The 23,724-nt window shown below is 41.0% G+C and overlaps 1 protein-coding gene across 8 annotated transcripts in view; it reads right to left on the reverse strand.

Annotated features, from left to right (window-relative positions):
- LOC148224150 (uncharacterized) overlaps positions 1-13,495 on the reverse strand; it is a 444,317-nt gene extending 430,822 nt beyond the window's left edge. For all 8 annotated transcript variants that reach the window (XR_015802075.1, XR_015802071.1, XR_015802073.1 and 5 more), the window contains exon 1: positions 13,453-13,495. The gene's annotated coding sequence lies outside the window, so the exon portion shown is untranslated. The remainder of the gene's footprint in view (positions 1-13,452) is intronic.
- Positions 13,496-23,724: the final 10,229 nt, after the last annotated feature.

Consider the following 23,724-nt stretch of genomic DNA (forward strand, 5'->3'; position numbering starts at 1 on the left):
AAAGCAAAAACTAGATACGCAAAATTTTGTAAAAATACTAAAAAAATATATAAAATGTGTGACATTCAAAAGTACTCGGTTGGCCTAATTCTGTTAAAAATTTGACTTCAACAGATGCAGAGTTAGGCCAGCACTGAACACAGGAAAAGCCACTCCATACAGAATGAGCTCTGATCAATGCAGGTTTATTTTTTATGACTTAACAGTTTGCAAAAGAAGCACATTGACAGCTCTCTGTTTCTCTACACAGCACATCTCATCATGAATCAGCGCAGCACCAGCTTCTTGTTGAAATTAAAGCATCTCACACCTATCCTTTAGAAGTGAGACTTTTCTGCATGCCTGTCCAGCCAGAGGAGAAAGCTACCAAGATGGATATGAAAAATGGGGAGTTTTGTGATGAACACCTTTCAAGCAGACTGATTACATAAGACATGGTATGGCCAGCTGACAGTCACAGCTTTTAGCCAGGACTGAGATGAAATGAAATGAAATTTTATCACTAGTTTCTGGAAAACTTTTTGTATCCAGTACCAAATTCTCAGAGTGAGACAGTGATTGAAAATCTTCAGGGAGGAAAAACAAACCACAGTAAGAAAACCCATAGAGACCTCTGATTATGACATCTGTGATTTCTGTCATGCCTATGTTTCACTTACTGCAGTTTTTATGGACTGATTTAGTCCTGATAGGTGGAAAAAAAAAAGGAGAGCCCCAAATCCAGTAGTTATCACCCACCCTTTGTCTTTTCAAATGAAGCTGTTAAAGCATCCCAGGAAAAGGTCCTGGAAAGTATCACTGTGACAGAAGATGTGTTTGCAGTGTATAGGAGGTGTAGGTGGGGGATAGGGGAAATTGTTAGTTAAAAGGACCAAATGAAGGAAAAAGGAAAAGAAAGAAATTATGGTAGAGCTAATAATATGCCTGTTATACAGTGAATGCTCTTGCATTTACTCCATTTGAAATCTGGTACACGTTATTGTCTATTTTGCTTTTTAATTTTCAGCATGGTCTCCTTCAGTGGTGCTCGTGTTGAACTCGGGAGTTCCTTGTTTCAAATTGTAGTGGAAACCTCATTTTGAACAATTTAGTCAGGCAATGAGGGAAAGCTGGAGGTAGTCAGGCAGCAGAAGTTTCTGCTATACCTTAGCATGCTGTCCTGATTATAGTGCCATTATAGTTTGCTGTTCATAGAAATCAAGGAATTTATGAATCATTAAAAGGGGCAGGCGATAGAGAAGCTATTATAATAGCACTCAGAAATATTACAGGAACTATCACAAAAGCTACAGTGTTAATACCATTGATTTAATATAAATGTATTTGTGAAATTATGTGATAGCTAAGGATGTGGAAATGCCAAATTTTCAGCCTCAAACCAGTCACATTTTTGATGTATGGCTACATTTGTACAAAAATGGTTTAGGTGTATAAAAAATGCACCAGAGGTCATTAAAAGTGCATAGTGATTGTGTAAAGACCCTGGGCTGGAGCTTTTGAAAACACAGGCTTGGGAATATTAATAGGCCTTATACTGAGTTCCTCATTTCCTTATCTTTTGCTCAGAATTGCCCAGTTAAAAGTGTATCAGGTGACAGCCCCCAGTGATGCCAGTGGCCAATTCCATGTGCTCTCCATCTCGGAGAACAAGACTTCCTACTTTGTTTTTTTCATTCAACAATGCATCCACAGAACAACAGTGAAGCACTTTTCTTTGAGTGTGGCACGTATTCAAAAGATAGGAGAGAAAGATTTGGGGAAAATCCTTTTTTTGGTTGTGTGAAGGCCTAATATTTAAAAGTCTGACTCTTTGACTCTTTGAAACTCTCTTTGTTGCTATGGGAAGTTCTTAGCCATTGTCATTTTGCCTCATAGGACACCTCTTTCTCCTCAGTCAGCTCTTACCTCATCCCTCTGCTCGGTATTTTCCCAACATCCTTTAAAACAAAGGATCCAGACTCCATGCAAGAGAAACCAGATGAACTGCACTAACTACAGCCCAATTCCCCTTTCTTCTCTTTGAACTAGAGAGGCCCGGCAGTTCACTGGGAGGGTCAGGTTTGCAGGCCATTAGCACAGCTGGGAGCACCTGCACGACGCCTCTCCACACTGCTCTCACTTGTTAGAGCTGCAGCCAAACCTCCCTTGCTTTGATGGCCACTGAAATTCATCAAGTTCAGCTCTCAGAACACATTTAAGACAGAAGGAAAATAAGGATCTTGACCAGTCTGCACCATCTTTTCTTGACTAATGCATGGGGGAAAAGAGGCAAAATTCCTCAGTTCTGTGTTACACCTGTATTACCTCCTTCCTAGGGCAGTTTGGGAAGGTCCTTTAGTTTCTTCAAGTCCCATTCCATCCACTTGCAATACAGGCCCTCTTGCCTGACTGTGCACTTACTCAAATATCAACACTAGTTTTAATTTTCCTATAGTTAATTGTTTTAAAAACAACTTTTAAGCCTACCTGTAGAAGAGGTACAGCCACTTCAATATTATATTCACAGATTCTTCAATTTAACAATTTTTAAAGGACTAAGGAAAAAAAACATTTAAATGCTGCTCATCTGTTCCTCAAAGTGTTCTTCTGCAGCATCAAATGCAAAATATTGGCCTGTATAGAAAAGACACTGCTGCCATTCAGACCTTAAAGAAGAGCAAAGAAACTGTGGGAAGCATGTGGAAGGACGTGTTCTCTACCTGAAAGGAGTCATTTAGCCCCAACAAATCCCCAGTAATAGTAAGCTGTAGTTTTACTCTTCATCCTAATAGCTGGGATAGAGGAATTTATACATATAGGTTTTCACAATGTTTTGTCTCAGAAATATTTATCATTCTAAGAGGCAATAGATGACATTCCATAATGCTACCTCTTACTGTAGTTAACACTGCAGGGAAGAAATCTGTCTCTGTCCTCAAGTTCCATTATAATAAAAAAAGCAATAAAAGAAAACTAACAAGTGCATATAAAGTAAATAACTATTTCTGACAAATATATATTTGTCATCATAGCTGCCAAGTGATGTAATCACTTGCTCTTCCATCACAATTGAGGACCACCACACACCAGTAATAGTAACAGTTTATTTTTATATAGCACATCACATTTTAATCTGAAAGCTCTGCGCAGAACAAGGACAAGGTGCTGAGGGACACAGACAAAACCTATCCTATGGCAACCTACAGAAGAGAGTCAGGAATCCAGGGCAAAAACCACCCAAATCTGAGATTTCAGTCTGTTTGAGTAATCTGTTCCAGCAGTTGACCACACCCCCCCAAGATAAATTCTTCCTAAAACCTAATCAGAGTTTTCCCTATTGCAGCCCATGACCATTGCATCTTCCCCTTTCACTGAGCACCTCTGGGAAAGGTCTGCATCTATCTCCTTAAAATGACACATCCTCTCCTATCACATACAGGAAGACAGAAATAAAGTCCCACTTCAGCCTCAAATGTAATTTTTCAAGAACATTCCCAAATACCATGTGAGACAACTTACTCTACTAAATTTATGTATCTCTAAAGGAGAAAGTGTTGTGTTAATCCAACTGGGATTTTAACTTTTCCTAGAAACACTTCAGATAGAATTACTCATTGATAATTGATGAATTTAAATTACTTCTGACAATTAACAAAATTACAAGTGCAAAGTCCTGCTTATTGGCAAATAAAATGTGCTGGAATCTGTCTGCCTTCTTCATGTAATATTCCCTGTGCTGGCTCTCCAGTGGGATTTTTCACAATAAAACAAGCTGGTTTGTGCCCAAAATGCATGTGATAATAAAGCTTTCCCTTATAAAGCTTATATTGTGCAACACATCTTGTTTATTTGTGTAAACTTATATTGTGCACTTGTGGATGGCTCCAACCTGAGGTCAGAATTCTTAGAGAACTGCCACAGTTCCATGAACACAAAGTTTTCCTTAGCAATAAAACATCCCAGGACTCCTGGCAGGTGCTGTGCCTGTAAGGATGGATGCCGTGCAAATCCAAAGGGCTGGGAAAAGGGAAAACTCTCAACATTCACCTGGTGAAAAGCTGCAGATCCACAAAACCTTCAAAGCATGTGAGTAACTCACAGGCACAGGGTGCACATGGAAAAGATGACAGCTCATGTATGTTAGCTCGAGTGGAAAGCTTGGAAGTGCTACAAACCCAGCAAATGTTGATGTGTGTATGTTTTTAATGGAAAACAGAGTAGAAAAATGACAGAGAAACTGACCTTGACAGCTTTGCAAGGGATAGTGCTCCCATGAAGAGCATTGGTTATTCCCACTGAGTGCCACAGGGCTGTCCAACAGGAGACAAAGGTCCTCTAATTTTTTATTTCTCAAATGCAAGAATTTGTTGTGGAGAATGCAAGACTGAAGTTGCTTTTAAATGTAAACCACTTAGATAAGGTTCCTACATAACCTGAAGCTATTGCTCGGATTTTTAGTTCTCTAATCCCACACATCCTTCATTTTAATTTGCCAGGTTTCAAAGACTGACCAGTCAGGTAATGCAATTTATCTGTTTTACACAGGTAAAAAGCACCATGGAAGAGACAAGGATTCAGCTCCTGCTATTTAATAATTTCTTCTACCACCTTTGTAATTTTAACAAAGGATTGATATTGATATTGATATTGATATTGATATTGATATTGATATTGATATTGATATTGACTTTCCCTTTGGCCTTTAACCAAATAGCCAAATGTGAGCACTAGTGTCAGTAACAACATCTGGGAGGATCTACAGCAAAAAATGGCAGAAGTGTATGTTGTTGAGCATTTTCTTTCCCTGTGAGACAATTTCTGCATATTTCACTTGACAAAAAGTCTTCTTTATTTCTGACCAGGTATTTCTTTACCCATTTTGATGCTGTAATGCTCATTGTGAAGGAAAGACAAAACCTTCAGCCCTTTACCTGGTGCTTTCAGTCAAAATGTGTGACCAGCAATTGAACACCCTTCAAACCCTCGTTAAAAAGTACCTGCATATTTCATCATGCTTATGGCAAGGCTTAAATGGGGCTCCCGACAGCTCAGATTCTCTTAACTCCAATGTTTTAATGAAACCAACAGTGGGGATCAAAGGTTTCTCTCATACTCTGTTTCCTTACTAAATGCATAAGGTCCGGCTGAGCTAAATGTCACATTCTGACTTGCTTGATTTAGCCCTGCTATTTAGTAGTAATTATGGACAGAAGTCTCATTTAGGTGTATTGATCCAGTCTTTAACATGAGGAATAAATTCAGCAGCTGAGCTATGGAAAACACTGGATGAATTCTCAATTCATGGCTCTCCACAAAGAACAAAGGAGCAGCAACACATTTGCTGTAGCACCAATTCTCACACACGTATGTCTGGAGTTAAACACGCTAAAAAAAGCTTCTCCTCGGGGAGAAGCCACAGCATGAGCCACAAAAAACCTGTGGCCCATCAATAAAGCCATGGGAGAGGAAGGTTCCAATCCTGCCTCCTTGGAAGGCAGTTTCCAAATCCCAATTCGGGAAAGCATTTAATCATATGTTTCGGTCCATCAGAATTCATGAGAGTCCTTAAGTATGTGCTTATTTTTAAAAGATGCTTAAGTGCCATTGATTTCAAGTACATGTGTAAGTGCTGTCCTCAATATAAATTATTTCTGAAACCAGGGTTGATGGGAGTTTTATCACTGATTTTAATAAGAGCAGAACAGGAACTGAAGAATTTAAGAATCCTGAATGCTTATCCAAATTGAATGTCTACATGACAATAAGAGAAGTATAATCATGGAATGTTGCATATTTATCTTTCTGCTACCTAAGTAAATTAATGAAAAATCCTAAGTTCCTTATGCTAACAAAAGACATTTACCACGAAGGGGTAAGAACTTCCCTATCTCTGTACCACCCTTAATTTTTACCTTTACATATATTTTACTATTTTAGAGGTTTGTGGAGGATTTTTTAAAGAATAACAATACAGTTTTCTGGTTAAATATACTTATTTTTTAAGTTATAAAAAAATCCATAATATAATTCTATGGGAGTTACCATAATAGACTGTAACAGCTGCTATGGTCTATTGTGTAAATAAGTAATTACAGAATTTACAGACTATCATGTAAATATGTAATTATGGACTTTTTAAAATGTGCATTATTTCCTCGATAGTCTATCGTTTAAATATGTAATTATGGACTTTAAAACATGTATTATTTACTCAGACTGCAACAGCTCCTTGGGACAGAGCTGTTCTGGCCTATTGGGTAAACATGTAATTACAGAAATTTTAAAAATATGTATTATTTATTTGCCAGTGCTGCTGTCAATACATCATGGCAGCCATTTGGAAGTGGGTATCATATAGTCAATATTCTGTCAAGTTTTCATTAGTCACTTGAAGTAACTCTCTGCATGTATTGGTCTGGTCCAAGGGAAGAAACACTTCCAAGTATGTGCTTCTGGTGTAGTTTAATTCCAGAGGAATCCAGTTTTGGTTCTGGGAGACCACTACACAATGAGAATCCCAGTGCTGGAAGTGGGCCTGATCCCTGCAAACATTATTCTTCATCTTAACTAAAGCCTCCAGATAGGAATACCCACAGAATACAATCCATGGTGCCACTTGCATCCTGATTTCTGTGCATCTTAAGCAGGAGACAGGTTGGAGCAAACACTTCTGCAATTTATGAAGTGTGGCATTTTCATAATATACAGAACTATGAATTCCAGAAATGCTTCCAATGACAAGAAAATATTCTTCAAAGTGGTGGGAGAAACTTATTAAGGGGGTTTCACTCATCCAAGATGGAACTTCAAAGACATTATTATTCAGAAAAAGGGGTAATTACCATTACCATTAAATATTTATGTTTCTAAATTACCCATAGGCCCCAATCAGAGACGAATTCTAGGTGCTCTGCAAACATTTATGAATATCCCAACCTCAAAGACTTCACCATTTAAGAAATATTTTCGAATATATTATACTCTATAGAATGCTTTTTAGAAGCAAAATGAATGTGGTCTTAGGCCAAAATGTATGCACTGAGTTTATGATCTGCTGTGTCTGCATCTATTTGCCAATAATTCTAACATTTAGGCGTAATTTCCCTAATAGACCACAGCAAAAAGCAGAACCAGAAAAGCTTATTCTTGTAAATATATAGGGCAGTTATGTAGCATGGGACTGTGTTACACTACAAACAATTCTATCCTTACATTGGAAATAGGAATGGAATTGTCACTTTCCTAAAATTATCTCTTCACCTAGAAAAGGAGAGAGAAGAAAGATAAAACTCAGAAAAGAAAAAAATATTTTAAAGATAAGGAATATTGCCAGATTAAAATATATTTATTATTCATTTTTACTGATGTCACTTTCTCCATGGTCTCAAAGCTTTGTGGAATAATAAAGCTCTAAGAACTGAAACTAAATAGAAAACAGTAAAAGTACTGGAAAAGCCAAAATAATTCCCATCCTGATGAAAAATGGCAGGGCATTGGCTGGAGTTAGACTGAGTCCAGCAAAGTCAGCTCAGCCCTTCAGGGTGGATCTGGATTAACCAGTGCAAGGCTGGAAGATGACTTCTGAGGAGCTGGGTAAGAACCTGGGATTGCAAAGTCCTGAGAGGGGATGACTGGCAGGGAGACAGTGAAGTTCTCTGGATACTTGAGAAGACAGAGAGGAATGAACAGACTCCTTTTTATGTTCAATTTAGATAGAATAAGTGGTAATGAAATTCAATATGCCAAGGGAGATTTAGGTCAATGGGCTACCCAGGAAGACTGCAAACTCTTTGTGGTTTCTAAAAATGGAGTGAACAAACTTCCACCAATAATGGCACAGTTTTCCTGCCTTTGAGAAAGGCAGACTCTCCACATCCTTTCCTGGCTGGTTTCTACAGGGCTTTTTGCTCCACAACTGACCACAAGTAGATTCAGGCTTATGCCTAAACACCAATGAAACCCACTGAAATTTTAACAAGAAAGAAGTAAAAAAAAAAAAAAAAAGAGGCTGAATAATATAGATCTTCAATGCAGTTGAAATAATGCATATTTCAAGATCCTATTTCATATCCTATTTCATATTAGTTCTCCTGAACAAGAATGTCCTGCTCCCTACCCCCCTACCCGGAGTCTGGCAGCCCATATTCAAAGACAGCTCTGAGAAAGGGCCAGATTGCACCAAGTTGTTTTGAACTGTGAAAAAAGTGTGGGACAACTTTCCTATCTCCATATAAGTACCATGAACAAATAACATAATTTTCAACCTTAAAACGGTCACCATTTATTTCAGAAAGGTAGAAAAAGCTGGCAAGAAAATGTAGAGGAGAAAGCAACCACAGCCTGAACAAGTGATAAATGTGGGTGTTGTCACAATGAGAACCAACAATCCACATCTGGAACACAGAAGCTGTGAAATCTCCAGCCATGACAAGGATTTCCAGCTCTCTGTGGTGAGTTCCACTGACCATGGATTTTCTGTAATAATGAGCCTGGCTTTCCAACAGCAGTTGGAAATTGTTGCACTTCACCACCTGTGTAAAGCAGGTAAGTTTTGTAGGAAGAGTCTCTGCAGGCTTGGAACCAAACACTGGGATTTCCTTCCAAAACCTGGGAATCTGCCATAGTCCTGGCTCTTCAGAGCTGTTTATTCTGGAGCTCAGCCTGCATTTGCAAGGTCATGCCGGATACTCCTCGTCACACTGTGTTACCTATGCGTGAAATCCTCATTTTTTGCAAAGCTCACAAATATATATTCATGTCATAGCACTGAACGTCCAGGGATGGCTGGAGCACTCCAAAGCAAGGGGGGCTGCCCCCCATGTTCTGCTTTAGTGTGGTAAAACAAGGCCAAGTGGGAAGTTATCAGCTGGAGACTGGAAATCTTATGGGAAGGTTTCTGGAACTAGGTGGAGGGGAAAATATAGACCTTGCCTTGTGTATTTGCAATTAGTTATGTGTGAAGTAGACCCGCCAAAATGGGAAGCAGTGTCCATTTTGTAGCAGTAATTATTATTGTGAAGCCATTTTCAAGGTGGGATTATGGGCACTAAACCGCTGGGACTGGCTGTGCTGCCCATGCGTTAAATCCTCATTTTGTGCAGACTTAATGAAAAAGATAGTTTCTTGTAATATGTTCTGTCTTGTCAGTTGCTCCTACACAGCAGTATTGGGATGCTTTCTTTGTGCTTAATACATGCAGTGATAATTTTTTCACATGCTCTTTCTGTAAATGCTCCACCACAAAACATTCTGTTAAACTGGAATTAAGGTTGTAAATATGCATTAATAAGTTAGAGCAAATTCTGTACTAATTGCCTGCCCACACAACCTCATTGCCATAAATGGAGAAAAAGCTGCTGAAGAACACTGCAAGCTGGGTTCTCATCCCAGAAATGTTATTCTACCTCCACATACCGACAGAGAATCAAATCCTGTGCTGAAGTTTGCAGGAAATACACGATTGAGTATCAAGTATGCAAGATTGCACTCCCACTTTACAAACATAAAGGACAGGATTGCAAAAGCACTTGTCAGTGGCCTAAATCTGCTCTCCTTGGAGTAAATGGCATTTTCACCACTGGCAGTAGAACTAAGCCAGTAATCCCTCCTTTTGGAAACCCTATCCTGGGAGACGTGCATTAAACAAATCCTATCCTTTGTGATTCGAATTAAACAAAACAGTTTGGGTTTCTTTTGTTCCCTCAGCTAACGTCTTTGTACAGTCTCATCAGCCTTTCACCTACAGTTACATCACAGGATGAACCACACATCAGAGTGAGCCCAAATTTACCTTCTATTCCAGCCACAAAAAATACATTCTACTGTCAAAATTCTCTGCTAATTCCTTCAGGAATCAGTCAGCATTATTTTCCCTCTTAGCTCTGACATATCTGTCCATTCCCGTGGCTGAAATTAATTTTTTTCCGTTTCATAAGATCATATTTTATCATCCACATATTAGGAGGGAGAACAGAGAGCAGGCAAATCAGATAATAATTAACAGAAAATTAAATAACAGTAATTAATAATGATACCTTTCTCTGTTTGATAATACAAAAATTCGCAATGGTGCTGTGAAGCTTTGTTTATTCCTACCTGTAATTTACTTTGAGGTCTTAGAATAAAAGGTGCTTCGAATTGAAAAATATCATTATTAGCATAAAAATGAAGTATGTTCTATTTATTTTGTGTATTAATTTAGCAGAATATATTATTACACAACTTTATACTGTAAGCACAAGGTCACACAGGATATGACTTGTCACACTGTGTTGCCTATGCATGAAATCCTCATTTTGTGCAGAGCTCTGAAATATATATTCATGTCAGAATATCTTACTGTCCAGCCACAGCCCCAGAGTTTCATTCTATTACATACTGGGGAAACAGATTCAGCATCATTTGAGAGGTCTCTTCTTCTCTCAATACCCGAATGAACTCTCATTAATCAAAAACCTACAAACACTCTCCATGAGAGAGCCAGCCCCAGTAATGCTCTCCTCAGCCTGAGACATGATGATATCCATAACACCAGCATTGTTTTATCATTTCGGTGTGACTGTTGTGGTCAAACAGCCAAAACAGAGCATTGATTTTACAGTTACTAGAAAACACAACCTAACTTCACAATAAATGAATGAAATTGTTTCTAGGGATGGAATTTCTCTGGCACTGCCACTGTTGCACACACTGCACAGACTTCAAGACAGATAATGCACCCTTCTCCAAACTTCCAGTCAGTCTGGGAGCACACACTGAAGTGCAAGCTCTGCTTACACTGAGTACACTGACAGTTGCAGTTTGATAAACAGGAGATCCTGCAGAACTCTGTTAACCACCTACCCATCGACTCATCATTGTTTTGCTCAGCTTTAGATGTTTTTCTCCTCTAAACATATCCCTACTACAGAAACACAAACAAATTTATTTCAATGCTATGTCTCAGGGTAGCCTTTTTTTTGTTTCTTTATTTTAGCAGACATAAAATTGAGATTTTTGTATAAGCAGTTTTAAGTGGAATACCTTGCTCAACAAAATTCTTAAATCTAAGGCAATGTCAGTTTGCATTAAGAAGAGAAATATTACCTTGGTCTTCAATAGCACAGTAGAAAGCAACAGCAGTTTAGAGATCAGAGCAGATCACCAGTGTAGTCCCCAGACCAGAACAGCAGGTTTGACATGATACTCAAGCAAATAGCCAGAACAGAACTGCAATTAACAGCTAACAGGCCACTTAAATTAAGAGCTTTCCTTGAGAAAACAGCCTCAGACCTTCAGAGATTCTAGGAAGTAAAATGGCAAAAGATCGAAGTGCATGGGGAATTTCCTCAATAGGCCTTTTATCTGCAGAATGTACAAACCCAGAGAAGTCTGGCCGAAATCTCGATGTAGGGGAATGTAGCTGCACAGAGGAGGGAATAACGAGAGGAAAGGAAACAAGAAATTTTGAGTAATGACCTTCTAAGCAATGGAAACATGAGTTTCTTTGCTGATGTCTCTAGAGTCAAAATTTGGCATGGTTTGACATTTGGTGCTAACCTGTGTTTTGTACCTTTGTCATGCAACGTGTCACCACAACATCTGGTAATGGAAGACAGACATGAAGGGTTTGTAGCCAGGCACAGCCCTTGGCCAGGCCATTGCCCCTCCCTTGGTGCCCCCAGACTCAGCAAAGGGATGGATACACACACTGAGAACCAAAGCCATAGCCCCTAGATAAAAACACCCAGCCGTGGCACCTACAAGCACCTCCACCCATTTCTGTTTCACTCACTGTTTCAGTGCACCACCACCACTGTGCTGATATGAGCACAGGCTTCTCACCTTCGCACAACACACGACAGTAAAACCCACTCCCACAGATGAGTGGGAAAAGTGAATGTCTCAAACTCCCTGCCCCAAGCCCTCTAACGCTGCTTCATAACTCTACAATATAAAGCATTTTTCTTTCATTCATGAATTTGACACCCACAAACTTTTTAAGTCAAACAGTTCAGAGTTAATAAAGACGTATCTTTGCTACTTTTCTCAATCTCACGTAGCTCAAAGCACTCTGAATTTGGGATATGTAGGAGCACAGCCTCAGAAATATTTGTAGGTTCTGCACTGCGACAGAAAAAGCCTGGAACCAGCCATGTGTCTTCCCCAGCCCCTACGTCCTGCTACCTCAGTAGTCATTTTGCCGGTCCTTCTGCTGCCAAGCACTGGAAGCAATTCATGCATTTCCCAAACATTCCGATACGGGGATAAGTGCGGAGCAGCAGGACTCATAGCCAGTGTATTCGGGTCACAAAACCGGGGGGGGCCACTGCCCCTTAGCCATATCCAGGAGGGCAGAGGTGCCAAATTAGTTTTACAGCTTTCCAGCACTGAGATGTGTCTGGGGCCGGGAGACTTTTTGATAGACGCATGGGAGCAACACTTGCAGCCTGCTTGAAAGGGTCATTTCCACATTTCACAGCAGTGGCCTTTGGCGGGGGGGCAGTGTCAGATCAGCAGTCTGGGGGCTGGTGTTGGCAAGGGGAGGGACCCAGGCGCCTTTCTGGCTGTTTCGGGGGGTGGGGGGCAGGACGTGCAACACAGTTCTGAGCAGCACCAAAAGCTAAACCCGTTCCTTCATTGAGGGAGGCTGGGAGCAAGAGGATTTTGGGGGATAAAATGTTAGGAGTGCAGATGTTTTAGGGCAAGATCGGGGTTGGTGCTGTTTGGGGGTGAAGCTGTTTGCAGACAAGGACGTTTGGGAGCGAGGGAGACTGAAACAAAAGCGTTGGGGAAAAGGATGTTTGGAAGCAAGGGCAAGGACCATTGAAGGTGAGGGTGTTGGAGGCTGATGGCACTTGGGAGATAAGAGCATTTGCAGAGTAAAAGCATTTCGGGGAGAGGGCATTTGGGTCAAGGGTATTTGGCAGCTGGCGCGTTCGGGCGTGAGGGTGTTTTGGGGAAAGGGGTTCTGCGCTGCTGCCAGCTCCCAGCCGCCTCCGCCGGTGCCCACGCTCGCTCTGCGCTGCGGCTCTCGGACACCGGGAGAAGGAGCCTCATCGAGCCGCCCCCGCCACCGTCCGCGCGTCTCCCCCCGCTGCCCATTTCGGGGCCTCTCGCTCCCCAGGAGCGGAGCCCCGCGATGGTGCGGGCGCGGCGCGGAGCCCCCCCGCACCCCGTGCCCGGGCGGGCAGTTCTCTGCGCCCGGCGGGGCACGGCGGCGGCGGCGGGCGGGGGGCGCGGGGGGCGGCCGCGGGGGCGGAGCCGCCAGTCAGCGCCGGGCGCCGTGACCCCGGGGCGGGGACGGGCACGGGGACAGAGACGGGCACGGGGACAGGCGGCCTCTGGCCGGCGCGGCGGCGAGCGCAGCCCGTGTCCCCCCCGCGACACAGACACGCACAGACACACACACACACACACGCATCGGGCGGGGGGAGCCGCTCGCCCCCGCCCCAGCGCCCGCCCGGGTCCGGCCGCCGCAAGCTCCGCACTTACCCGGGCCGCGGCGAGGTGTCGGCGGGCGGGCTCCGGCGAGCCGCGACTGCGGGGGGCCGGGGGGGGCCGCTTGGGTTTGGGGGGGGTTCCGTAATCCAAGAGGCTTTGGGCTGCCAAATGTAAACACTCCGCCATGATTTCTTTGTTTAGATAATTGAACCTGCCTCCCTCTCCCTCGCCGACTCTCGCTCGCTTTTATTTATTTATTTCCCCCCCTCCCGTCATCATCATCATCATCATTATGGCTTGTGTGGGGTGATTTTCTTTTCTTTTTCTTTTTTTTTTTTTTTTTTAAGGGTGGTTATTTACTAGCTGCATTTATCAACTACTGGTTTTACAAATATTTATATACATCAATATATATATAATTATCTTTAAATATATCCCAATGGGGGGGGCGGTGGGAGGCATGAAGGACAGGAAGTTGTTCCCGCAGGTTTGAGGGTTGAGGTTTTTCCTCCTCTCTTGGCTGCAGGGGCCGGCAGAGCCGGGGGCAGCGGCCGCATCACCTCCCGCAGAGCCCGGCGCTCCCAGGGAAAAGGCGGCGGTTCCAAAGGCATCGCCCGCTCCAGCGGGAAGGATGCTGTGTGCAGGGGGGACACGGGTGAAAACTTCCAGCCTTAAGTTTCCTCACTGCATTTACTCAAAATTCAAGCTCGACAGGAAAACATGCATATTGTTATTATCTATTCTTATTATTATTATGCGGGAATTCCCTGCCGGGAAATAGGGTTTTATTATAGGAGCTGTACAGGAAGTGTTAGCATGGCATGTTCCACCTGCAGCCCAACTTTGGCAGCAAGTTTCTCTATTTGGAAATACCAGTGTATTTCCTGTCAGTACTACTTGAAAAAAACCTCAATGCACTTCGTCAATGTCCATAAATCCCTTTCCATAGACCTGATCCTATCAGATCCCAGTTTCCCAAGGCTCTGGTGGAAGTGCCTAGGGATGCAGGAGGCTGCCTTGCAATGCACCAAGCCTGTCAGCTACCCAGGAAAGACCTGGTGCCCCACAATTCCCGTGGGGTATTTAAGGAATTTTAGGCACCACATCTCTCAGGAATTGTGCCAAAAACTCCAGAAATTGTCCATGGCTTGTATTTCGTTCCTTTTTGTATTAAGAAAGAGCACCACCTCCTGATGTCTCCCTACTCAATAATTTCTAGGAGGTCCTCAAATGTCACAGAATGTACAGCGTTACCTTTGCTGTTCATGTGTAGAAAGAGCAATACAGCAAGGAAAATCTGAAGTTTTGCTGTATAGGAAAACAAGGTTATTTACTTACTCTGTTACACATTAAAGAGAAAATGTACTTTGACAGCTAGCAATCATCAGATAGGTTCCCAATCCCTTTTGCCCTGAGCCTGTTGGCCATTCCCACAGCCCCATCTTTGGAAATAACGCTGACCATTTGTGCCTTATTGTACTTTAAATATTGTTCTGCCATGGGCAGAGATCCTTGTACCTTAAATATTGTGTCTGCCACAGGCAAAGGTCCCTTTTCCTTAAATATTGGGTCTGCTATGGGCAGAGGTCCTCTCTCTGCAAAGGCATCACCAGTGTGAGTATCCCCAAACCTCCTCTAAGTCTCACTAATCCCTCATAAAGCCATTGTTAGTTGTTGGGGTAAGGAGCTCTGTATGAACAGAGAGCACAGAAAAAAGATAAAAGAGTATACATATGTATTAGATTGCCAGTCTATAGGAATACAGAGTTGCATTACATTTTAGAACTGCACAGGTATTTGTAAACTATTTTACAGTAAAATACTGAGAAGTTGATTGGGTCATGGCCAGAGTGGAGCAATTGTCATGCAGGCCTTGGAGTTGCTCTCAATAGATTGGCAACCGTCAGGTCACCCCCCACAGTCTGATCTCACTTCTGTATTTCAAATACCAAAACAAATACCAAAACAAACAGTATCACTTGGTTTTCCACAGTGACCCCAGCTCTGCTGTCCTACTTTTTTCTAGTTCTTTTTTACAGAAGTTCAAGAATATTTCCCAGTTTCTGCTTTCTCTGCTTCCCTTTTTAAGGTTACACTATTTGCTTACGATGCTATTTTTATTTCCCTGCCAGGATTTCATTGCAATCTCCCCTTTGTGGATTTTTTTACTTGTGGCCATTTAAATTCATTTCAGGCTAGAACTTGGCATAAAAGTTCGCAGCTTCTCAGCCAGATTTGAATTACTATATTTAATCCATACTCAGCTCTTAGGCTTTTTTTTTTTTTTTTTTAAATGAGTGAAGATAGAAATAATTTTGTTGTGGTTCCAAATGGTGCTATCATTCTGTACTGCTTTCAGATCTTGTCTTCATTCCACTAGCTTTTCAAAAGGACATGCCAGAGCATTTGAGACGTGACTTTAGAAACATATTGCTTTACAATCCTTTAAAAATGGGTTATATCAGCATAAAACTTCGTGAAAATTAAACATTGTGGATGCACAAGGGTATTTTTATTGCACTCCTAGGTATGGCTTGCTGAACAGCAAAGCCAGTTTTCATGTGGGCTAAAAGAGGGCAAAAGTTTTTGTTACTATTTGAAAAACAGTTTTGCACAATTGTGTTTGTGTTATTAATTTTTGGGAATATTCAGGCAGTGCTGTGTTGGCTCTGCAGATATGAAGAAGAGGTAATGACGTGCAGATTTTTATGAAACAAGATTACATTGGATAGCTTAAATTTCCTTTCTCTATTTATCCATTTAAAAAACAAATGCAGTACTTAATCCAAGATACATTCCATTGTGTAAGTCCAGCTGAGTAGTTGCTTGAGAAATATTTCTACCAAGTCAAACTCTTGTTTGCTCCAGGGTTTAGTATTATTACTATTATTAAACTTTTTAATCACAGTAACCAGAAAATGGCAGAGCTACTGCCATTTTGGTAGTATTAAATAAATGTAATTAAGACAGTGGTTTTTATCACAGCACATGCACAGGTGATAGAGAGATCCTGTGATAGATCCTGCAGTCTTTCACTAACTGCTGGTTGGAGACAGTTTCACCAGTCAAACTGGACAGAATTTTCCAACCTTTTGCTTCCAGCTGTGGGAAGTTATGGAAAATCACACCAGACCTGCATGATAGTATTTCCTTTGACTTTACAGAGCTGCTAATGATTGATTTTATAATTAGCTATTGTATCACACCCCGAGGTGATGAGCAGGAGCAGAGAGGACCCTGCAGTGCTGGTGACAAATGGGATAAGTGTCAGCCCCTGTCTCGAGAGCAAGCAGGCCCAGATCCAGCAGATCCATGGCCGAGTCCATCCTGACTGCCCTGCTCACCTGTGCAGGGAGCAGGCTGCTTTGGAAAAGGCTGGCAGAGGGGCACTGGTTACTGGTCTCAGTGGGGATGGGAGTAGAAGGATCGTAGGAGAATGGGTGCAAAGAACTGCAATAACGTGATCCGTACTCAAGGATGTTTATGATGTCTATGATGGGGTATCTCGTGCTGGAAATGGGCACTGTAAAAGGCTCTTTTGCAGATAGTGTTTGAAATAATGTCACAGATTTTTAAAACCATGGAAAAAAGCTGAAAGGGAATATGCACATTTTCTTCCATTCTTCTCGTTTGGGGGTAAGTATGGTAAAGTAACTAGATTCTTTGCAAAGCTGTTTTCTGGATTAGTTTACCTTCCCTGAGATTGCATTCGAAATGTGTGTATAAAAAAGCAATGATGTGTAGACTGGGAGTGTTTTAATCAATGCAATATGACAATGTATCCCCTGGTCATAAAATGGTTACAATGTGAGAGCTCTGTAATAAGCTGCACTGTTGTACAAGGGAGTAGAGAAAAGATCTTAAAAACAGCAGTAAAAGTCTTGCCTAAAAAGATAATATCCAGATTCTAAAGATTAAATCTGTCAGTGTAAGAGCTAGCATCTACTGGACCAAAAAGAAAAGACTCAGATGCTGAGTTTCTCTTTTGCAAGCAGATCTTTCTGTTGTAAATACGGGTAAAAGCAATTACCAAAGAAAATATGAAAAATAAAGTTCTCTTTGAGTGCTTTGCATGGAGTTAACAAATTGCTATTGCACAATAGTAACACTGCATTAATTATGTCACCATTTTTCCTTCGTGATAGATTATTGTTAGTAATTCATCACTGTAACATATTAATAGTGGTATTAGTTTTTAAACAGAACAATCATATTAGTAGCATACTTGTCATATTAGTGAAAATTAACAAAATGATGAAAAATTGCTACCAAGGTTTGGGGCTCTAACACTGTAAGGAAATCACTTTTTTCCCAATCCAGCAGTTTTTCAATGAGCATAGATTTTCTTGCAAAGATAAAGAGACTGTTTTACAGTGTTCTCTGTCCAAGCCCCAGGAGCCATTTCAAAATATTTATGCCATCCTTTTAATGCCAAATGTGTATATTCTTTTATGAGTCTAATACTGTTATGTTTTGCCTTTTAAAAGCCTGAGTGCTGTCATTCACAACCCCTGGCATGAGGTTTGAGGCCATTAACTCCTTTTTTGTTGGGGATTGGGAGTCTGTACTGTCTGGTGAACTTCTGGATCACAATCCAGCTGCCTTTCTAAAGGATTAAGGAACATTGCTTTCAGGGCCACTTACTGTGAACTTGCCCATGTGCCTCCAACCAGTCCCTTTAGGGTCATTTTTGAGGGCTATTCTGTGTGTTTAGAAAGGAAGTAGCTTCAGGCCCCTCTGAGCATCCTCCTTCCCACTTATTCATCCAGACCTTGTGCATTTCTAGCATCTTTATCTCTGCCATGGGATCTCTTGCTAATATACAAAGATGATGTATAGGTTTCTCTCTAAGAGTAACAACTTGAACTGGGGAATGGGGTTAGAGAGTGGATTTCCTGCTCCTTCCCCCATGAACATCTGGTGCCTCAGAATCAAGTAAAGAGAAAACATTGACTGAATCCTGAGAATCCTGTGTGGAACTGGAGTCACTGGTTTTGCCTACTGCTTTGTGAAACCGAGAGGAAAATCTTCAACCTCTTGGGTATTTAGAAGCCAGCAAAACACAACAAACATTTTCCCCATTTATGCATCTACTTTGGGTTAGCTGTTTTATACTAAGCGGTTTCTTTGGCTTAAGTCAGCTAATTTAATGGAAGGCATTAATATATTTCATTTGATTAACAACAGAATGTCACACTGGGAAAATAAGTATTTATGGACAAGCAATAGGCCACAACAGGCCACCTTTTATTCAATAATCACTTCAGCCCAGTCAGTCAAATGCAGATGAAATGATACATTTCTTGAATTTTCAGAATGACCACAAAGCTGGCTTTATATTTTTGTCTCTCTGCAATATTACTTTCTTTGACCACTGATTCATCAGTGAAAGTATTTTGGAGATTTAGAAGCACAATCAAAACAAGAATCCCAATATCTGTCCAACAATCCTTGGTCTGTTTTTTGCTAAAGTGTCTCTAGACAAAATCCATATTGCCACAAGCTGGAACCATCCTAGGGGAGTCAGACCACTGAACAGGCCTGCACCAACCACAGAATGTGACCCACACATACAACAGGGTTAATAACAATGCCCTCATTGCAAGATTAATTAATGCTTATAAACAGCTTTTATTCTCTAAACTGCTGTTGGATTAGCCAGGCCACAGCATCTGCGTGAGCAAAAGTACGTGCAGCTGTTACACCTGGGCTGTGCTTGGCAGAAAAAAGTTCCTGAGGAAACATCTCCAGTGACACTGGGACCAGCTTTACAGTGACCCCAAGTCCATACCCAGTGACTATCTGCCCTGAAAGCCTCCCAGCTTCTCCCATGGCAGCAAGTCTGTGTAGGGTTGGAGATGCTGCTGAGCTCCCAGCTCTCAGCTGGGACTGGCTCCTGTCCCCACCTCTCCCACCTTTCCCACTCCTGTGTGTAGAACTCAGGTAGGCACAGCACAGCTCACACAGGGGCCACAGTGTCAGCCTGGGCCAGCCCAGCACTCCCTGCTCTGCAGTTCCCTTCACTGGAAACTCAGCTTTTCTCTGTGTTTTTCCTAGCAGCAGATAAACCATGGGGAGAAGAAAGTGGCATAGGTGACCTCTTCTTGGTCTGTGAGTTACAACAGAGAAGTAAAGTTGGTATTTTAGTGTCCCTCTTCTGAAATTTAATTTCCCAAGTATTTCTAAGGTCTTAAGGTGACGTGCAGATGATGGCTGCAAGCAGCTGTACACTTCCAAATGAACATTTCCCAGTGATGTTTATAAAGTTGTGCATGTTTTGTGGCACTGATTTTAATACAAAACATTAGAGTGACATCCAATCTACACGTAACATGCATTTGACTGACATGGGCATTTTTTATACATTGATGTGACATATGCCAAGCATAACAACAGCTCTGACTGACAACACAGCAAAAAAGGACTTGTGTTATCCATGCTCAAGTCAGAATATTTCCAATCCTTCCCTGTTTAGTGGTAGTAATTGTGCTACACATAAGAGAAGATATTTTTGGAGTAATACAGCATTGGAAATTGGCCCGAGTGGCAGTAAGTCCATGGCAGAAAGAGCAAGAGGTCTTTTTAGTCTCTAAGCATTTAGAAAAGATAACATAACTAGGGCTCCAGTGAATTGGAGTTGTCAAAATTCACACCTAAGAGAAAGGGGGTGTTGGGCCTGTTGCCAGGAAACAGCATCTGGTATCACATTTCTAACAGGATGCATGCATATGAATGCAAGTGGGAGCTGCAGCATGATAAATCTATCCCAGAAATTGCACCTCGTCACGTCTGCGTTGTGGCACCCGCCCATACAGACTTCCTTGCCCTCATTCCCTAACAATACAATTCAGCAGCCACAGTTACTCAGACAGGTCATCTGCAGGGCCAGTTAAAGGTTCATCTTCCATGTGGCTGGTGCCACAGACTGTATGCTGAGCCTGAAAGCAAGCCTGGCTGCTCTTTGTGTGGGTATTATATTAATTATATTATATTAATTATATTATCTTCTTGCACATTATCTAACTTGCTCCCTGGCTCGGTTCTGAGACCACATTTGGACACGATTTGTGTGGACAGGACTGCATTAAGCTTGCCTCCCACCATTTTCTAGTCCTCCAGCACCATCCCACCTTTAATGTTCTCAATGCCCCAGTGCCACTCTCCATGGTACAGCAACAAACTCTCACAGTGTTTTAGTTCCTGAGAGCACATTCACACTCACACAAGAATAATTCTGTTGTGTGGACATGGGGACGAGACACAGAGCTCAGAGGAGATCCAAGGTCAGTGTGATATTGGCCAGCTGATCCACCCTGCCCTGAGGGCAGAAGATGTATCTGGGCCTTGCTTTGTTCCAGGAAGAGAGATACAGACCTAGGAGACAGAAGACAGCAGAGGGGGGTAATACTGACAGTATTACCTGTGATCAGTTTGGTAGTAGAGGTTAGAAATATTCACTCTAACTTCTCCAAGATTGTGGAGTTTCTTTGGAGGACAGAAATCTCTGGAATATATTGAGGTAAAGACAGGCAAAATTTTCATTGGAAATTCCAGTCCCTGGGCAGTGTCCCAGTGATGGTCTGAGTATCTTGAGACATGCAAGGTCTCCGGGAATATCTAGTGTCCTCACAAAGTTGCCAGGACAGTTTTATGATGTGATACTGGAATTATAATATTCAATAATGAATGGACACTACGTTACTGAGTTTTCATAAGTTTTAGACTCACAAATATTTTGTAGCTCATCAAATTATGGAACACACTTACTCAAAAAATAAAAGCTGGATAAATAACAGGATCTTATTCTGGGGCACCCAGTCTATATCATCTCAGCACAGTTTCTACAGACGTCTTTTTTTAAACAGCATTTCTGTTCACTCAAGAATGGGTCATAATGCAGGAAATTAAGATTTGTTTTTTATTAGGTTTTTCCCATTACTTCTCAGCAATATTTGTCTTTGTTCTAAAGTTTAGGTGATTTCATACTTCTTAGATATGGAAATTTGTTAAAACTTAAACAACCTGACAACATTTAAATTGAAGCAGACAAGGAGATTTAGGAGCTGGTATTGTAAACGCCCTTTCCTGAAAAAGGAAGAATTTTCTTTTCTAAAAGACAGTGTTAGGAAAATTCTCCAGTTAGGAGAATGTCTGCTGAACAGTAAAATCTGGTCATGTAAAGTTTTAGTTGTCTAGGCAGCTGTTGGTCCAGGGTAACAGAGAGGAAAAGTTGGATAAGGGAGATACACAGTAAGTTAATATTCTCAAAAATTATTTCTCCCCTTGTGTTTAAAATGCCTTTCATTTCAGATGGCCTTTGGCACGATAACTGTTCTGTGGCTAAGTAGCTAATTTCTTTTGTAGTATGTCATTCCTGTGTCTCTGTATGACTGTTATATTTATTTTTAAGCAAGGCCTTGGCAGACCCATTAGTTTTATTTATGGTTTTATTACTAATTTTAATCACATTAACCTTGTATATTTGTAATCTCTTAAACTGTGCTTTGTAATAAAGCACTCAGCTGCTCTTGGGCAGCAGGTTTTACAGGTACATTTTCTGAAGAGACAATTCATCAGATACTATGATTATTCCCATCACATCTGAAATCAGGTTATCTGGCTTTTTCTTTAATGGGTTTATTTACATGACTGTTAGCAGAAAAGTTCTTTTCAAACTGAAGGATTTTTGAGTAGAGAATCATTGATTTGTGTTAGAATCTGTAGCTGAGTAGGACTGCTCACTGGGTTTAGGATTCAGTCCTGTAAGGACTGATTTATTTGAATGTTGTTTCTGGGTTGGTCAGTACATTCTAGGATCAGCTCTCTTACTGGAAGATTCCTAACACTGATTTGAGAATGCACTTCATATAAAAACCTGAGAGGAAATTTTAGTGTAGAATTTATCTCTTCAGTGCCATTCACAAAGCTGTTGTCACCTGCCAGTTAATTGTAAATGCTAAATATTCTCTTTATTCTTCATGTTTACTCACAAGAGACTTCTGCAGATACAGATATCAAAGATCTCATATGAGCTGAAGAAATTTTCTAAGTTTTCAATTGTAAGTGTGCAAAATAACAGGTGTATTGCATTTAGGAAAAAAAGTCCAGTGTTCAGTTTTCATAATGCATTTAATAAAATATTTAGAAGAAATTAGTAATTGATAGGTTTTTAAAACACTGCTTTCTTGGCAATTGTCAGCAACAATCCATATCACTTACTAGGAAGAAGTATGGCAACTAATTTTTAGTGCACATGACAATTGCAAATGAGACCAGAGAGTATATACAGAAGTTCTGTGTTTTTATGGTGAGTAAATAAATTTCTTTGTAGGCATGTTAAATGAAAACTATAGCAGAGTCAAGTTCATGTATCTTATTCCACATAGATGTTTTTATATGCTGTTGTGACTTTTTAAAATTGTGTCCACAACAATATTAGTTATCAAGAGCCTTTTAATTAATTAGAATTATTTAAATTAATCTTGATCATTTTCTTCTTTAAATCAGCTTTGCATGTCTGTTGCTCTAAATTTTCTGAGGTACAAGTTCTGGATGGACAAGCCATCGTTCCAGATTTTTTTTCCCAGATTTTCCCTCTGTTTTTTGTTATTTTGGCTGGTTTTGTCTGCCAGAGGGTACAGAAGAGCTTTACATTTCAGAGGGATAGAGATGCTAAGAAGCAAGACGTCCCAAAGTGGGTACGGCTGTGTGCTACGTCCCACAGTCTCCCTCAGCTCTCATATCAGTATAACTAAAAGTGTATGGGCCTGCTAAGATTTTATATCAATGTGGTGTTCATGAAAATGAGAGATGAACAAAAACATGGCATAGTGACCCCTCAAATCAACATCGTGTTTGAGGAAGTTTTATTGTGCTTTGTGTGGCTTCTCTAAAAATGTAAATTAGCTGGAGATGTGTGAAAACAGAAAAACCTGCTGGGGAGTGGGTTGCAAGAGGCCACAAATAAAAGTAAGCTTTACCATTGCAATTACCTTGATTTCTTTTGGAAAAGCAGTACATGTGAAAAAAAAAATGAGTTCTCCAAAGAAACTTCTTACACTTTGTAAACAAATATTGCCTTTGGATAATGCTCCATTTGAATTGTCAGTACGAGTTTGGGATTGAGAACTTAAGTCTCTGGTTTACTTGCAGAAACTTCTTTTTGTTTTAAATTTGTCCAATCCTTAAGTTCAGGTCACTCTTAAAGCTCGAATGTGATCTTATTTATGAAGATTAATTAATACTAAAAAAAAAAAAAAGTGCATACAAAGAGAAACTTTTTGAGTCTCTGCTGCAGAAGAGAAATACAAGAGCTAAAGACCT

Source organism: Sturnus vulgaris, chromosome 3 (assembly GCF_052056855.1).
Source record: "Sturnus vulgaris isolate bStuVul1 chromosome 3, bStuVul1.hap1, whole genome shotgun sequence".
In the NCBI taxonomy this organism is placed as follows: domain Eukaryota; kingdom Metazoa; phylum Chordata; class Aves; order Passeriformes; family Sturnidae; genus Sturnus; species Sturnus vulgaris.